The following is a 17,116-nucleotide window of genomic DNA, read 5'->3' on the forward strand; positions in this document are numbered from 1 at the left end:
AAAAAAAAGTCTTAACAAGGTATGCTTTTTCACAGCTCATTTATGCAATTAAGGAATGCCAGTCACCACAGATAAAGTCATTTACATTGAAGGAATATTTTGTCATTCAATGACAGTATTGTTGAATCTTCTGAAAGTACAGTTGTGAAAACTTCCCATAAAATGTAGATGTTAAGAGTGTATTCACTGTTGCAGTCATCACATTTGGGTTATCTGCCTGCAGGTGGCCCTCAGCCGGCCTGAATACCAGAGTCTTCAGATTTCTGCGCCGGATGCTATCGCTTCTTCCATGACGTCAGGTCGCCAGGGGTATAAACATGCAGCAGATGCCATTACATCAGTTTTTCTTGCCCCAGATGTCAGGTGCACCCACAACAGGAAGCAATTATATGGTATGGAACACCCCCAGCAAAAAGTAAATACACAGGATATAATATATGCCTGACAAGAAGGAAAGGTAGAGCTAAGAGAAATCAGGGGGCTGGAGGCAGGGTAACCACAACTGCAGCAGTGAATACACTAACATCTACGTTTATGTTAAGTGTACACAACTGTACTATGTTCTTAGTGTTTCACTGTTGCAGTCATCACATTTGGGTTGATTCCCAAAGCTAAGGAAGGGAGGAGGCAGTTAAAGAGAATTGGGGCTAGCAATCAGGCCCTGTAAGACTGCTGTGGCAAATCCAGCTCTGAATTTAGAAAAAAGATAGGCAGGTGGTAATGCTTGGTGAAAGTATGTACTGCGCTCCAGGATGTCCCTGGTAGGGACTCCTCTGAGAACTGCCGTAGAGGTAGATGCAGCCCTGGTGGAATGTGATCTTATCCCCTGTGGGGTAGGTTTTCCATGGTGCTTGTGGCAGAAATAGATGCAATGGGCTATCCATTTGGAAATGGTTTGCTTTGAAATAGCCTTCCCCTCTGCCCCTGCAGCAAAGCTAACTAGCAGCTGGTCAGATTTTCTGAGAAGCTTAGTTCTGTCCAAATAGAATCTAAGCTGTCTGTGCACATCCAGAGAATGCAGTATCATTTCCCCCTTATTTTGTGGATTAGGGAAAAAAGTATGCAAATGAATGGACTGGTTTAGAGCCACACTAGACACCACCTTGGGCATAAAGGATGGATTTGTCCTGAGGGAAACTCTATCCGCATGGAAGATAATGAAGGGTCCCACTGCCATGAGGGCCTGCAGTACAGACAATCTTCTTGCGGAAGTGATGGCTAGAAGTAAGGCTGTTTTCCAAGAAAGGAATTTCAACTCTGCTGTAGCAGCTGATTCAAAGGGGGGGGGAGATTGAGCTTTTCCGATACAAAGTTAAGGTCCCAGGCTGGAGTGGGAGCTCTCCTGGGGGGGGCTTAAATTTTTGGTCCCTCTAAGGAATTGTTTTAGCAGGGGATGACAGAAGAAGGGTGGAACAGTATTATAATGTCCTGAAATGGCAGAGGCATGAATCTTAACTGAAGAGAAAGATAGGTCCTTGTGGTGCATTTCTGTTAATCTAGAATATGAGGTAAGCTGGGCACAGTTGTGCCCATCCCCTGAGCCTGGCTCCAGGAACAGTACCTTTTCCACTTTTCTGAATAGGGTTTTCTAGTACTAGGCCTCCTTGCCTCAAGAATGACATCCAGCACCTGCTTACTTAGGGTTGCTAGAGGTGAGCTCAAGGGATTTAGCCAGGCTGCAAGGTTCAGGGTTTAAAGCTGTGGGGGTAGAATCTGGCCTGCCTGCTGAGACAGCAGGGAAGGGGTCTGAGGCATGTGCCATGGTTGCAGCACTGTCAGCCTGCGCAAAAGGAGGTACCAGTGCTGGCACGGCCAGTCTGGGGCAATCAGTATTGTCCTTGGCTTGCCCAGTTTGATCTTTAGTAGAACCTTCAAGAGGAGAGGCAGAGGGGGAAAGGCATAAATTGAGAGGCTTTCCCAGGTAAAGGACAGGGCATTCGTTAGCTTGACTGTGGGGAGTTCGGGTGCAGAATGTGTTCAATTGGTAGTTCTGAGGGGAGGCAAACAGATCTACCTCTGGTGTCCCCCATTTGTTACTCAAGAGCTTGAATATTTTGGGTTTCAGTTTCCATTCGTGTGGGTCCTTGAGATTTCTGCTTAAGTTGTCTGCCAGTGAATTTAGATTGCAAGTTCACTTGGTACCTCAAGGCTGTGTTCCACAGAGCCATGGCTAGTCTGCAGAGTGGGTAGGAATGGGTTCCCCCCCGCTTATGTACCACATAACATAACTGTAGTGTTGTGTTGTCTGTCTTTACCAATAGTTGTCCTGGAAGAATAAGGTCTTTGAAGGCTGTCAGAGCATTCTGTACAGATAACATTTCTTTTTGATTGATATACAGGTGCATCTGTTTTGGGTTCCATTTGCCCTGAATGCACTGCCCTGCCATGTGAGCCCCCGATGCATAGTCTGATGAGTCTGTTAGGGTTTGGGCGTCCTACAAATCTGTAGCAGTGGGTATCAGGGGCTGAGAAAAGCGCCTCACCGAGTACTGGCGGACTGTTGACTAGCTTAACGGAAGCATCGTCGGCAGTTTTGGACCTATGCGGCCTTTATCATTACTTTTTTTTGGAAGATCGGTAGTCGGATGGCATAACGAAACCATTTCGGAGTACAGAGTTATTTAGCTACAAAAATAATCAGATGACAAACAGTTCGGGCGTTGAACAAGGCATAAAACTGACAGCGAGGGATGTTGTGGTCTGGGCCTAAACAGGTGACGCAGTAAGAATGAAAGTTTCTATTAGGTATTTGCTTTCCACAGGGAAGACAAATTGTTAATTTTTCTGACATTGGATAGAACAAGAAAAAAGGATCCCCAATGGGATACCGATCTTGTTCAAGATTTCAGGTCTGAAACTCGAAAATGAAAATTTCAGGAGTCGGATGACCAGCACTTGCGAACTGCTTCTGCTTCGGGCACTGCACGGCAAGAAAGACTGATGTAATGGTGTCAGCTGCATGTTTTATACCCCTGACGTAATGGAAGAAGCAACAGCATCCAATGCAGAAATCCGCAGACTCTGGTATGCAGGCCGGCTGAGGGCTACCTGCAGGCAGATAACCCAAATGTGATAACTGCAACAGTGAAACATGAAGAATATCTAAATATTCCCACTGATGTGATATCTAGATTGGTCTACAACTTCTGACTTGGTCCTTCATGACAAAATTCAGATTACAGAATCTTTGATTATTAAAATAATTTGTCTGACTGGAATCAATAATGGCTAAGAAACAGAAGATGCAAGGTTAAAGCCAAGGTAAAACATCATATAGGAGGAATATTAATGGGGGTATCTCCTAGGAATCAGTATTGGGTCCATTTCTGTTCAGTCTATGCTCATCATTCAGCAAAAGAATGCACAAACCTTTCAAACATTAAAAAGCCAAATCATATATCAAATACTATAAGAAAAAATTCAGTTTCCTGTTTGTACAGTTGATTTTAGACAATCCCATTGACCGATATTATAAAAAAAAAAAACACATCTGCTTTAAGACCATTTCAGATCGGAGCTAAGGTACACTGACAAAAGGCAAAACATGTTTCACTTGTTCATACCAAAAAGCTCTGCATGGCATTAAAACATGTGAAAATACAGCTTTATAAAGTATTCATTATAACATTAGATCTCCGAGGGGCAGACACTTGCAAAATTATATATCAAACCTGACTCTACTCATCAGTGCCAGTTACGGTCCTTTAACCTCAAAGCTGACCACCCAAGGGACTGTAGCAAGCTGGTCAACATAAGGAACTCTGTCTACTGTACTGATACATACATGAACTTTACTTTCCTGTACAGCTTTTATAACAGAATATCATACAAAATAATAATCAAAACAGCAAAATCATATATACAGTATCATACAAAAATACATTTACTGTTTTCTCATGGTTTAATCATTCTTTCTGAAGAAAAAAAAAGAGTCAATCTTGGTCTGTTTCTTATTACAAAGGTAAACAGAGAAAGCACTCTCAATGCTGGCTACATCACTTGGAAAATTGCTTCTGGGTCAAGTTCATTACAGGTTGCCACTTCATCATCCACTGCAACAAAATCTTTCAAACTCTACTTCAAATTCTGCCATGGGAATGAGGCAAGTGCCCACAAAAATATTCTGAAGAAAAGTAGTGTGTTCAATCCACCACTCCATCCCCTCATATGTTTTTGGTTTTTGAGAAGGCAGTGAAAGAAGACATGTATGAATTATGTGCTCAGAATAGAAGTTTTATGCCAACTTAAGTTCTGATGAAAGAATTCTCATGAATCAACTGAGGGGGGACAAGGGACTACTTATGACCCCTGACAAGTGAGGTGGTATAGTAATATTCAATTCAGAGGATTATTCCAACATTATTCAGAATATTTTATTTAATGAAGAGAATTATGCACAGGTTTCCAAGAACCAAATAAATATTGCATATCAACGTATTGACAGTTACTTAGAAGAATATGTCCTGGACAAACGTATTACTAAATGAGCTCCTTAAATTTTCTTACCAATTTCTATCCTAAGGTGTCGGTCATATTCGGCACCCCAAAAACACACAAAAGCATCACTGCCAGTGGCTCCAAAACACAATCTGGCACTGTTTGTAGATAAAATGACTAAGCATGTAGTGGAGAGAGCAGTACATCTAGTTAAGGATTCCTGGGATTTTCTAGGACAGCTTAAACAAAATCTATGGGCAGCCGATTTGGTATTTTTAACCACTGATGTGAAAGATCTTTTTTTCCTGTGTTCCTAAGCAAGAAGGACTAGAATTATTTGAAAGACATTCTTTACATGTTCCACCTTGAATCACGCTAAAAGTAAACCTGGTGTGAGAAATGATGGCACTTATCTTAGAGACTAATTTTTTATTCTTTGAGGGCCAATATTTCCAACAAACGAGGAGTTGCCATGGGGGCTGCCTGCGCCCCTATATATGCAAATATAGTATTATTAGGCTGGGAATTAAAATATGTATTCCAAAGAATTTTGGAACAACATCCAGTTATAGTGCAGGTTTTTGGATGACATCTTTATTTTGTCAAAGGGAAAAGTGGAAGATATCCCTAACTTTATTAACCACCTGAACAAAACTACTTCACTTTTGGAATTTACTTACAGCTACAACATTAGAGGTATACATTACTAGGACACGGCAATTTCCCATACACCTACATGTTTCAAATCTAACATATTTCGCAAGAGTACTTTTTGTAATTCTTACCTTCATTATACGAGCAAACATCCACTTTCACAGAAAAAGAGCTTAGTCAAAGGACAGGCTATAAGAATTCCATGCATGACTTCAGAGTTGAGTGATGTGAGGCAGGAATTTTTCACATTAAGAGGACTGTTTTTAGAAAGGGGATACCCCAAACAGATTGTGGAACAAATTATTGAGGAGGTTTACACAAGATGGGGAAAAAATATAAGCCCCTGTTAGAAAACCACCCATTAACTAATCTAGCCCCCAGAGATCCTGGTGAAATGAAATTTATGAGCATGCATGTATAGTGCAATACAGTTCTACATCATATGAAGTGAAAAACATATTTAAAAAGAATTGGAGCATATTTAGGGTAAATAATGATGTGTTAACTGCAGTGGGAGATACACCAGTGTTTATCAGCAAGGTGAGCATGAATATTAAACATCTTATGGAAAACAAGTTGAATTTACCAATAGAAGGTTGTTGTGGTACAATACCTTGTGGGAGGTGCTCCCAATGTACTAATATTTTCAAAGCAGCTCAAACCCACCTAGCTAATAAGATGGCATCTAAAGTTATATTCAAGAAAGGAAACCATTTTACCACTTGCTTATTGTGATACGTGCAACGGATTCTATGTTGGGAAAATGGAGAAGGCGTTAATAAGCAGAATCTATGAGCACGTATATGATGTTAAAAAAAGAAGAAGGATACAAAGTGCATTATATAGGCATTCCCTCACTTGTTCTAATTTTAAAGGTTTTAAATTTGGTATTTTGGAAACTGTGGACATAGATTGGGGGGGGGGTGACTGGAAGAATTTATTAAGTAATAAAAAGAGCTGGCTTAGCAACTCAGACTAGCAGCTAATTTTCCACCAGATATAAATGATTCCTTGAAAATACTTCCAACCCTGGAAAACAAATCTATGAAAAACATTTTTACATGCATTACTGTGCCTGCATTTTTAAATATATGCTGAAGGTATTTAATATACAACAGTGTTTTATTTGTAAAAAGCTAAGCTGGCTTGAACATTAACATCCTGTGTATTTAATATTGCTCATGTGACCATTTTTTCATGTAACTTTTTTTGACAATACCATTGGCTCAATTTTATCTATTATTTAACATGTACTGGTATAAAAATGGATCTTGAATCAGTGCGCTTTATTCTGATGAAGTCTTCTATGTGAAAGACGAAAGTGTTTAATCTTGGTGTGTTTTTACTGCAATAAACGGAGTTCGTATACAGGCTTGTTTGGTACATTTCCCATTTGGCTCCTGGTCTTCTCTTATTCATTCTGCACCAGATATTTGGATTTTACCATTCCAAGCAATGTTAAAGGTATATGTCCCATCAAGAATTCAACTATTTGTTTACCACGGTAATCCACTGATCAATATTGACCAATTTCAGGCTCAGCCCAGTGAAATATACAACATTTCACAAAAATTACAAACAATAAATAAATAAAAAATAAAAAACACAGAAATGATAAATAACAGAATAGGTCTATTAATTGCATAGAAAAACTGCCCCTATATATTCTTGACTGGGAAAACTACTCGTGTACCAACTCCTTCACTCAACGCTTTCTGGAATTCAAAAATTCCAATGCCCTGGATATCCACACCCCCACAAGGGGCAACAATATCCTAGACCTAGTCATTACCAACATCAGGGACTGGTGTTCCACACCCGGAATCAACTCCTCGTTGGTCAGATCCGACCACAAGCTAAATCACCCCAGATCCGCCCCCACACACCATTAAAGAAACCACGGTAAAAATATTTCTCCAAAGCCAACTTCATGCTTAAGACAGAAGTTGCAAACTTCATGACACCCATGCAGATGGACAATACAGTTACGACTGCTGAATCCTACACAAATGCACTCTATAAGCACTTAAACGAGTGCATGCATCGTGCTATCCCAAACAGATCCAAGACGCTATCCTTCAAAAAAAAAAAAAAAAAAAAAAAAAAAAGAAGCCAATTTGGTGGTCCCTGCCATAAACAACTCAAGCTAGCTACGAAAACAACACTGCAACTGATTCTAAGGGCAACCACAAAGCATTCTATAGCTATGTCAAGGATCTCAATGGCAACACCAAGATCTGCACAGAGTTACAGCACAACACCACGAAAATTATAGAACCAACTGATATTGCCAACATCCAGGCAGATAACTTTACCCCCCTCTCACCCACTAAAGGGCCCATATCTATACAGGAGGAATGCAGAGTCCCTGTAATCATATCTATGCAGGTAAAAGCTGCACTCTCTAAAACCAAAAACACAGCATCCATGGGACCGGGCAACATCCCAGGCGGCATTTTACACAAACTTCAGAATGAACTGGCTCCCCACCTAAGCACCACATTCAATCATAATCTCATATCAGGCTTTGTGCCCACTGAATGGCACACAGTAACAGTTATCCCACTCCACAAATGGGGGAGCCACCACTGATCCTGGGAACTATCGCCCTATTAGCCAGACGAGCCTGGTCTGCAAGGCCATGAAGTGTATCATCATAGAACTCATAAACAAAGCCATTGGTAGCCTCCAAACTCTGGACCCCACCTAGTTCAGGTTTGTGAAAGGCAGATCATGCCTTCGGAACCCGATCGACTTCTTTGAGGCAGTCACCAAAGCCGTAGACGAGGGCAATGTGGTTCACACAGCTTATCTTGACCTCGTCAAGTCTTTCGACACCATCCCCCATTCTGGAATTATAGCTAAACTCACTAAACTGGGTATAAATCCCTACATCACAAGATAGGTTGCCAAATGGTTCACTGACAGAACCCACACTGTAAAAGTTGCAGACTCCAAATCTGACTTCAAACCAGTGGCAAGTGGAGTACCACAGGGTTCATTCAGTTCTGGGACCTCTCCTGGTTGGTATCTACTTCTCTGAAGTACAGGCTAACACAGAAGGCCTCTGGAAAACGAAGTTTGCAGAGGACTGCAAACTAGGAGCCATAGTCGAGTCCCCAAATGATGTGGACATCCTACAGAAGGGCCTCACTGAGACAGACGCCTGATGTCAGAAGTATGGCCTCAAGCTCAATGCCAAAAAGTGCACCGTCATCCCCTTTGGTAAAAACTCTGTACCCATGAACTACCACATAAACGGCAGTCTACTTAATGCCAAATGTGTGATGAAAGACCTTGGGACCCAGGTGGACAGTAGTCTTTCCTTTGATAGTCACATTGCCACAGTAGTCAGGAAATCCTTCTATGTGGCACACCTAATCACAAAAGGGTTCTCATCCAGGAAAAAAAAAAAAAAGTCATTGTTCCCCTCTACTCTGCACTCATTAGACCCATTATAAAGTACAATGCCCCTTTTGGAATGTACCTCACAAGACATCTGCAGCAGCTGGAAAGGCCACAGAAGTAGGCCACAGAAGTACCTCACAGAGGATTACTGGCCTCAAACAGATGCCCTACACTGAGTCTCAAAAAACTCCAGCTTTACTCTGTAGCATATCACCTACTCTGAGGAGACCTCAGCCTAACATATAAAGCTATGTTAAACCCAGAGCTGTTGGACATGCTACACCTAAAGAAATCCCAATCCTTCCGAGCTACATGCGCCAGGGACCTAAACCTTGTCACCCTAATAAACAGGGGATGTTGGAGGGATAGATTCCTGTCCCAGAGACTTCCTATACTCTGGAACAAGCTACCCATATATGTCAAGCAATGTTCCTCATTAACACTCTTCAAGAAAAATCTTGATGAGTGGTTGTTCTCCAATACTGTTGGAAAGCACCAGAACCTACTACCCACTGAACTCTCTCTCTCTCTCCTCAATAACACTTTTTAAAACAGAAACTAAAACTATTTCTTAGAACACATTGGTTATGCCCCTGTGCTAACTATTTTTTCTTTATACTAACGAATACTCTTTACCTTTTACTCTTCTGTACTAACTACAGACTTATCCTTAAAGAACCAAAGAAACCATGGTATTGCAATTTTAAATCTATGTATATATGTGTATAATAACATTTTTTATGTACATTACCTTTACGGCTTGGGTTATGTTCACTAAAAGTATTGTATTTTTATTAACAGCAGCTGTGTTTAGCTTGGACTGTTGCAACATTCTATATTGTATTGTGTGTGTTGGAGCTTTTCTCCCCGGGCCTCTACTGAAAATGGACATGTAATCCAGTTAGACTAGCCCAGTCAACAAATATAAAATAAATAAATGGGAAATAGGAAATACTCCCCTGGGATCACTTCTGTGGCTCTGCTTGACAGGGGGACAGGAAATTAACTTTCTTGGGTGGCGTAAGCCAGGGAACCTTGTTGGCTAGGCTTACTTAGGCCCTTGGGCCGACAGCCTAGTACCTACCTTGTTGTGTCTTTCGGCTTTTCCCAGTTAGGGGTCGCCACAGCGGAACTCCGGTCCGCTAATGATTGGTAGTTGATTTTTACATGCCGAGTTACCAGCCCTGACGCACAACCTTCAATGAAGGTACGCCCATTCACGCACGTCTCCACGCAGAAGACGCTCTAGCTGAGAATCGAACCGGACAGCGTCTTACTGTGAGGCAACAACGCTACCGCAGCACCACCACCGCGTAGCCTAGCAAAGAAACTGGCACATCATCTGGGTAGGAAAGAACTATTCTAGTGGAGTTAGAACTCCAAATAGGGAATGTGTTCTTGAAAGTGGGATATGATAAAAAAAAAAAAAAAAAACACTAAATTATGCAAACAAAAAATTAAAATTAGTTTTTCACAATTCTATATTATAGATTTATTAATCTTATACTCTGCCCATTTATTAGTATTGTATTCTGCCTTACACTTGAAAATAAAACCCTATGGGGTTCAAAAACACTTCACATTACATATTAACTGCACTAAACCTGCAGGACCCCCCCAAAAAAGATTACCCACTGTCTCCAAGCTAATAATTATGGACCCAAATGGCACACCTCCATCAGAATGGCCAACAAGGATGCAGTAGACTCCCTCTTATCCAGTGACACTAGGACTAGACCTTAGACTGGATAAAGGAATGGCTGGTTAATCAGACAGAACAGCATGTATATGTTACAAATCAGCTAGAATAACAGAGTTGTGTCAGCATGCAGTTTTCTAAAGAATATAAGGTATAAAACTCCAATGTTTGTCATTATTTCGCTTGGAGAAGGCAGAAGTGTTTTCTTCTCTGTTTTCTGTTGCTAGGGCAAAAATGTGATGGCTGGATAAAAGGAGGCCAGACAAGAGGGAGTCTACTGTACTTCATTTTTTTCTAGCGATGTTATTTTACTGCACACAGTGAAAATATAATCAAACAAATCCTCCTCCCTCAAATAGGACTATAAATTCCCAATGTACCTACAGACACCAGAACAACAACAAGAACACCCATCTCCAAACTGGAATACAGCATACCAATAACATAACTACACAGAATGAGACTATAGGAAGTTGATAAAAGAGGTGCCAGAGATCAGCTACAGGTGAGATGAAAAAAAAAGTTTTTCAGTCACTGCCTGTAACCCATGTGTGGATCTAGTTTTTATGATTAGGTCACCTTGAAAATAAACAGTGCTCAGTACAGACAGTTCAGTTGACACACACATTATATATATATATATATATATATATATATATATATATATATATATATATATAAAAACACACACACACATACATATATATACACACATGTACATATATATGTGTGTGTGTGTGTGTCTGTAAGGAGAGTGATTAAGTTATAAGGTGTTTGTCAAACACATTCCAGTTATTTAAAAAGACTAGCAGACACACATGAATTAACCAGAGTTAACAGTAGGGAATATGTACTTTCTTTACATCAGTCTGCATCTCCCGAATTAATTCACATGTCAACCAATGTTATCAGCAACAGTGAGCACATACTTTGTCACTCAGTACTTCCTACTCATTCTTATTTATGCAGAATGTAAAACCCCTTTACCAATCCTACAGCCAACCCCCCATTGACATATTAAAACTCTTGTCTATATCAAAAATATTCACAGCCAAACATATCCTACTTAAAACTGTAGGAAGCATCTGAAAGGTACATACTAAAGAGAAATATAGCCCCCTCAAAATGACTAACACATGTTAATCCTTAAAAAAAAAAAAAAAAGTCTCAGCTGGCACCATTCATGTGCTGGTTACTTATGCTAAAAACTTATTTAAATCTAGAACAAGATTACTCAAGACTTTTACTAATCATTTAATGTACCCTAACAAGATTTCTCACAAGCCAATCAACTTTTTTAACCACTCAAGTACAGTTTTTTTTTTTAATAGGAAAGTCTAGCTACTCAAATTTAGAATACAATTCCTCACAAGGGATTCCACTTTTATTGTGCCACTGCAAATCCAAATCTTGAAAGCACCAAGCACCAAACTACGAACAAAATGAGTATAAAAATCCTTTGGTGGGGCGGCACCATGTCACTGAAGTAACATTCAGGTTTTCACAAACACGAGGAAAAGGCTGCAGTAAATGTGCTGCAATACCTCTCGACTGTACATATTTTCACAGAATGTCCAGATTTTGCCAGATGTTACCTATTTTGGGGCCTTTGTCCCACTTTGTCCAGATTTCTTGCTCTAAGAGATTGAAAGGTATGAGAGGACAATGGGATGACTGCTACAGCATCACCCTACTTGTGCAACCCTAGTGGCATATTTCAAAGGCAAAAAAAGGGGGTGGGGAGGTGTGTGTAGTATTAAACCTTAAACTTGAAAGATGCCAAGAAGATAAGAGTCTGGTTATTTATTAGACAGCATTTATAACATGGAGTCGCAAGTTTTGATCATCATCAACAGGAAATCTTAACAGATAAGTAAGGAACTGCATTGCCTCACAGCACAATAACTTGACACAATGCTGGAGATAAAGAGGACAGCCCAAGCAACACATTTTAAGCTATAACAAACCACAAAACATATAGCACTTGCATCAATTTTAAATATGTATAAAACAAATAATTTCCAGCAAAAATATAAACTTTAAAAAAATCATCAAAATGCATCATCATAAACAAAAGCAACACAGCTCTTCAACAATAAATCCAATTTAATGAACATATTGTAATGAACGAGGGAAATAGTTCCAAATCTATCTTCAAAATATGCATTGTCAACCAACACGGAGGATATTAAGGTTACTCTCAGCCGAAACAACTAGGATTTAAACTTTTATCAGCCCACTATCCTGCAGACGGCATGTTTAACAGTACAACAGAAAGAGGTTTAATGTACCTGCACAGAACTAAGCGTGAGGTACTTATCTAATATCATGCCCCTGTTCTTTGATATTGTATTACGTTACATTTGAAATGCGCACCTGCCAGACTCTTACAAATACTACTGTGATTGACAGATTTTCTCAGCAAGTCAATTAATTGGCCAACACATTCAAAGCTTACTTTTACGGACGCAAATAAATACAGAAAGGTTTGGTGTGTAAAGTAAGAAATGCGCATTTTCACACCAAGAAAACAAATTTAACTATATACCGTATTTGGAATGCAGTAAATAAAAGCAAAAAAATGTATTTCTCTGTACAACAAATCAAAACCTGTAAAACATTCAGCAGAAACTAAATGAATAAACAATCACCACTGCAAGCAAACTTAAAACCACCCTGCATCAGAAAAATAGAAAAACTATTAAGAAGCGTAAAGGTCAAATAACTTATGCAGATGTGAAAGTGTACACACAGAGAACAGTTCTGCTCACACCCACTAAGGCAGGTGGGGGCGTCAACTTACTGCTAAACTTGGACCATTTCACTGTCTCAGATAAATTAACAGGGTCTGAACACAGATAAATGGAGCCTACAACTAACGTGTAGACCTCCACGCACGTGTACTAACGATGCCCACATTAAAAACACACAACTCTCACCCCCAATAAATACTGCCAGTACAAAGTACCGCATAACACTGCACAAATACCATATATACGAGATGAACCAACAGCCCACCTTTACTGCAAAAAAAGCTCAAAACAGATGGCTCTTTAACGTTAAAATCCAAGCAGGCTGTACATAACTACTAAAATTAACAACAATGCATATGAAAGACCTCTCCAGCTGCTACATCAATGCAGTATCCAGGCAATGACAGCGTCTGAACTCAAATCGGTACAGAACAAACTTTGCCTTGCTGGGTTTGACAACAACACAGTCCAACTTGCAGGCTTGAGGTAGAGTCAGTCCTCTGCACAACAAAGCAATGGCACCGGCACAGTCCAAAGCAAAGATTACGAAACTTGTTCCAGTATGAAATGATGGCGAGATCCACTTCCCCGCCTCCTTCACCTTAGGAAAGCACTACTGCAATTCAGTGGGGCCTGGAAGCCATAAACTGATCCACACAATATACACAGCTAGACAAGTGAACAAGATAGCACTATGCATTCCTTGTTGCTGCATAATTCATCCTGGTATCCTTACCGGGCGAAGAACACCACTGCTCCCAGGGACCTGCAACAGAAAGCGTCCCAACTACTTCTTGTTGTTGTTTTCTTTCCCTGCTCCTTCCTCTTACAACAATATGGCGGACCGACGTAAGCACGCACAAAAATGACATCGCCAACCGCAAGAACCGGTGGGCGGGAATAGCAAAATAAAGACGCCCAGTGACAACTTATACTACAGACACACCCACGAGTACTAGGTAAACTTCTAGGAACAGGGGAAGTACCTAGACATAATTGAATTTAGTACTGCCAACAATAGGAAACGTCTTCCCAAGCGGATCAAAACTATAAATAAAATCTTTCTTTAGGGATGGAGGATAGTACGGAAAAATAGGGCATGTATAATAAAATAAACTTGAATAAAAATGAATATTCATTCCACGTACAGCAACAGTGCAAAAGGAAGGTTACGTTACATTTTCTTCTGATATTTATCTATTTTATTTACATTTGTTGACCGGGACTGTCCGACTGGACGTAGGTCCATTTTCAGTGGAGGCCCGGGAAGAAAAGCTCCACAGTTAAAATAAACAGACAGTAGTTACATTGGACTAACAATTTAACATAGCAATTACTTACAACATATTTACAGATGAAGAACATAGTACATCAGTAGACAACTAGAATCTTTATCTGTGAAGTACATAACAGACATTAACAAATGTTACAATAAGAAGTTCCTGCTGTATAAGTACTAGGTTTATGAGCATCTGAGCTTGCTATAATCAAGGTAGTTAGTAGAGTGGAAAGAAAGGTAGTGGTTGGATGGGGTGAGTGATAGAGTGGGAGTAGTGGAAGATATAGCATGAAAACTTAATCGACAGTTTGTAAACAAACGTATGAAGTATTTACATTGTGAATAAAGCATTTGTATAAAAAAGAAAGGAGTTTACGTCACTCTGAGTCTTGCAAGTGCACCTTGGGCGAGAATGATCCCAGCATTTGATATGAATGAACATTTACGTAATCCCTGGACATACTTTTTACTTAGTTGCAATCTTGTTAATGAGTCGGAGACTGCAAGACAAACAGGTTTTGGTAGCTGTAAAGCTTATTGACAGCAAAGCTCAACGACTTAATTGTTTATTCATTTATTTATTTTACTGTTCATATCAACGGGACAGTACAAGTATCTGGCAAAAATTATACTTTTAATGCAATGATTTTGACGTGGTAGTAATATTTCGTGTTTTTTTTTTCTGTTGGATGTGTTGCAAAAATATCCGTAGCAGTATTACATATTCTGAGGCTATACTACCAGATTTCCTAACCAAGAAGCAAGAAAATCAATCGAAATCAGGGACGGTTTTAAATATCGATCTTATTCATTTAAAAGTTAATAGAACAACAGGTTCGCATCAGTATGCATTTCTGAACAATAAGAAGTAATAAAATCATATACATTGATATTCTGAAGCCGAAGCATTTTACCGAATACATCTGACGACCATTTTAAAGGCAGGTTGTATTTTTATTCAAGGTTTTAAGTTGTGGGCCTTGACCCCAAATCCCTATTTTTTTAAAGGGATACGTGACCGCACACTCACCAGTGATATAAATGGATTTGTGAAACATCCTTCTCCTAAACCAAGTAGCAGTGTGCATATGCTATGTTAACACATGTCGATATCTATTAATGTGTGTATTTTTAAATGTTTATGTTTTATGATCCAGTTTTAGTACTGTGCAGAGTGAGTGAGACCGCTATATATACCATAATATACGTAATGAAAATGGAGGGAATATGATCATGTAAGATTCAAGTGTAAATACTGTTGAACTTTTTTTTTGTCTCCTTTGGAGTTGACTATCAGGTGCCACACTGGTGCCTTTTCTGGATCTCGGATACAAAGAGCCACTTGACCCCTTCAAACCTAGTCTGATATATGTCCTGAGTAAAAGAGGAGATTGTACCATCCCAGTTCAGCATCATACTTGCTGTCATAGGGATTTATTTGTTTTATGCCCTATCCTTGCCCCCCCCCAACACCCTTTTGCGATGATACATGGCCATTCAAGACCGATAATGTCTGTCGTGTTGGTGCATGTTCCACTACTCTTAGGCTCGAGTGGATACCCTATCCGTTCCATTGAAGGCTCTCATTCTATGCCGAAAATCCCTCTCCTTCTCCTGGTCCTGGGATAGATGAACTGGTAAAATACCACTCCTCCCATTCCACCTGCTGACTACTTAGGTGACAGATATTTTCTTGTTTGTTTTTATTATCAAATGCAGACATGCATTATATGAAAAGATACTTGGGCTTTTTCTTTTGTCCCTTGCAGCTATCTACCATCAACCTTATCCCAGATTCCCTCCCTGATCTTGTATTGTAACCCTTCTCTAGCACCCGTCTGACGTGCCCCTTCAAAATAGATCCCCCCATGGGTAGCAGTAGGGGAGAAATTATTAGAGTTAGTAGCTGGGGAGAGAGAGATACGAGGAGGACAGAGAGGAGATCAGGTCTTCCCTGTATGTTGCTGGTCCCACAGACATGGGAGGTGGGGTTCAATTAGGAGGAAGGGCCCCCTAACTGTGCAGAGCTTACTGATGTCATGTGCATTGCCACACATAGATTCTGCTTGCTCCAGCCCTCCCCATTTCTACATAGAGAGTGAGTGGGTAAGCCAACAACTTCCACTCACTCCCTTCCTTTCTGCATGGGTTCTCTAGCTCACTAGCCACTAGTCAAACTTATGTCATCTGGGTCCTAATTAGTCCCTGTATGCCATGGAACTAGTTTAGACTGTCTTTCTTTTTTTAAAATGAAATTAAACTAAAATATTTCACTGTGTTGTTGCTTTCTGCCATCCAACTGGCTTATGATATGTAGAGTTGCCAACTTTTCACGTCAAAAATTCTGGACATGTATGTGAAAGAAAAATGCATGTAATTTTGGTACCCAACATGCAAAATTTTGCTTAATAATGTTTAGATTGAACAGAGATGATCAAGCAATTATTATGATAAACTAACTTTTACAATATCTATGCTACTGTATTGTACAGGATTTTGCCAATATAAGGTTTGAACTCATTTTCTCAAATAACCACATAACTACCCACCAGCTATACTCTAAAACAAAAAAAAAGCTCTGTTGGCACCAGCATGATGACTAAAATGTATTTCTAAAATTATTTCAACCAAATCAGAATAAAAGTTAAACATCTGCAGAAGTAGGGCAGTTACAACTAAAAAGTAATTTTTTTATAACCTGCGTTTTTCACAGAACAAGAAGTCTGAAACAGTGCATGCCACCAGAAAGCCTCACCATCTGCTGCCTTAAACATGAGCCATAACTCCATAAATTAGCTATAATTAAAGTCATAATAAAACTTACATACATAAAAAAATTGTCCAGAACAGTCATTTCACGTCAAAAAATGTGCACAGCTCTCAAAC

General features: G+C 39.8%; 1 protein-coding gene across 7 annotated transcripts in view; it reads right to left on the reverse strand.

The window, feature by feature from the left end:
• MTMR3 (myotubularin related protein 3) overlaps positions 1-13,826 on the reverse strand; it is a 2,239,538-nt gene extending 2,225,712 nt beyond the window's left edge. For 4 of the 7 annotated variants that reach the window (XM_044068370.1, XM_044068372.1, XM_044068373.1 and 1 more), the window contains exon 1: positions 13,688-13,826. The gene's annotated coding sequence lies outside the window, so the exon portion shown is untranslated. The remainder of the gene's footprint in view (positions 1-13,687) is intronic. The other 3 variants (XM_044068371.1, XM_044068369.1, XM_044068368.1) reach the window with 1 other exon arrangement.
• Positions 13,827-17,116: the final 3,290 nt, after the last annotated feature.

Source organism: Protopterus annectens, chromosome 4.part0, assembly GCF_019279795.1.
Source record: "Protopterus annectens isolate FY-2018-M chromosome 4.part0, PAN1.0, whole genome shotgun sequence".
NCBI lineage: Eukaryota > Metazoa > Chordata > Ceratodontiformes > Protopteridae > Protopterus > Protopterus annectens.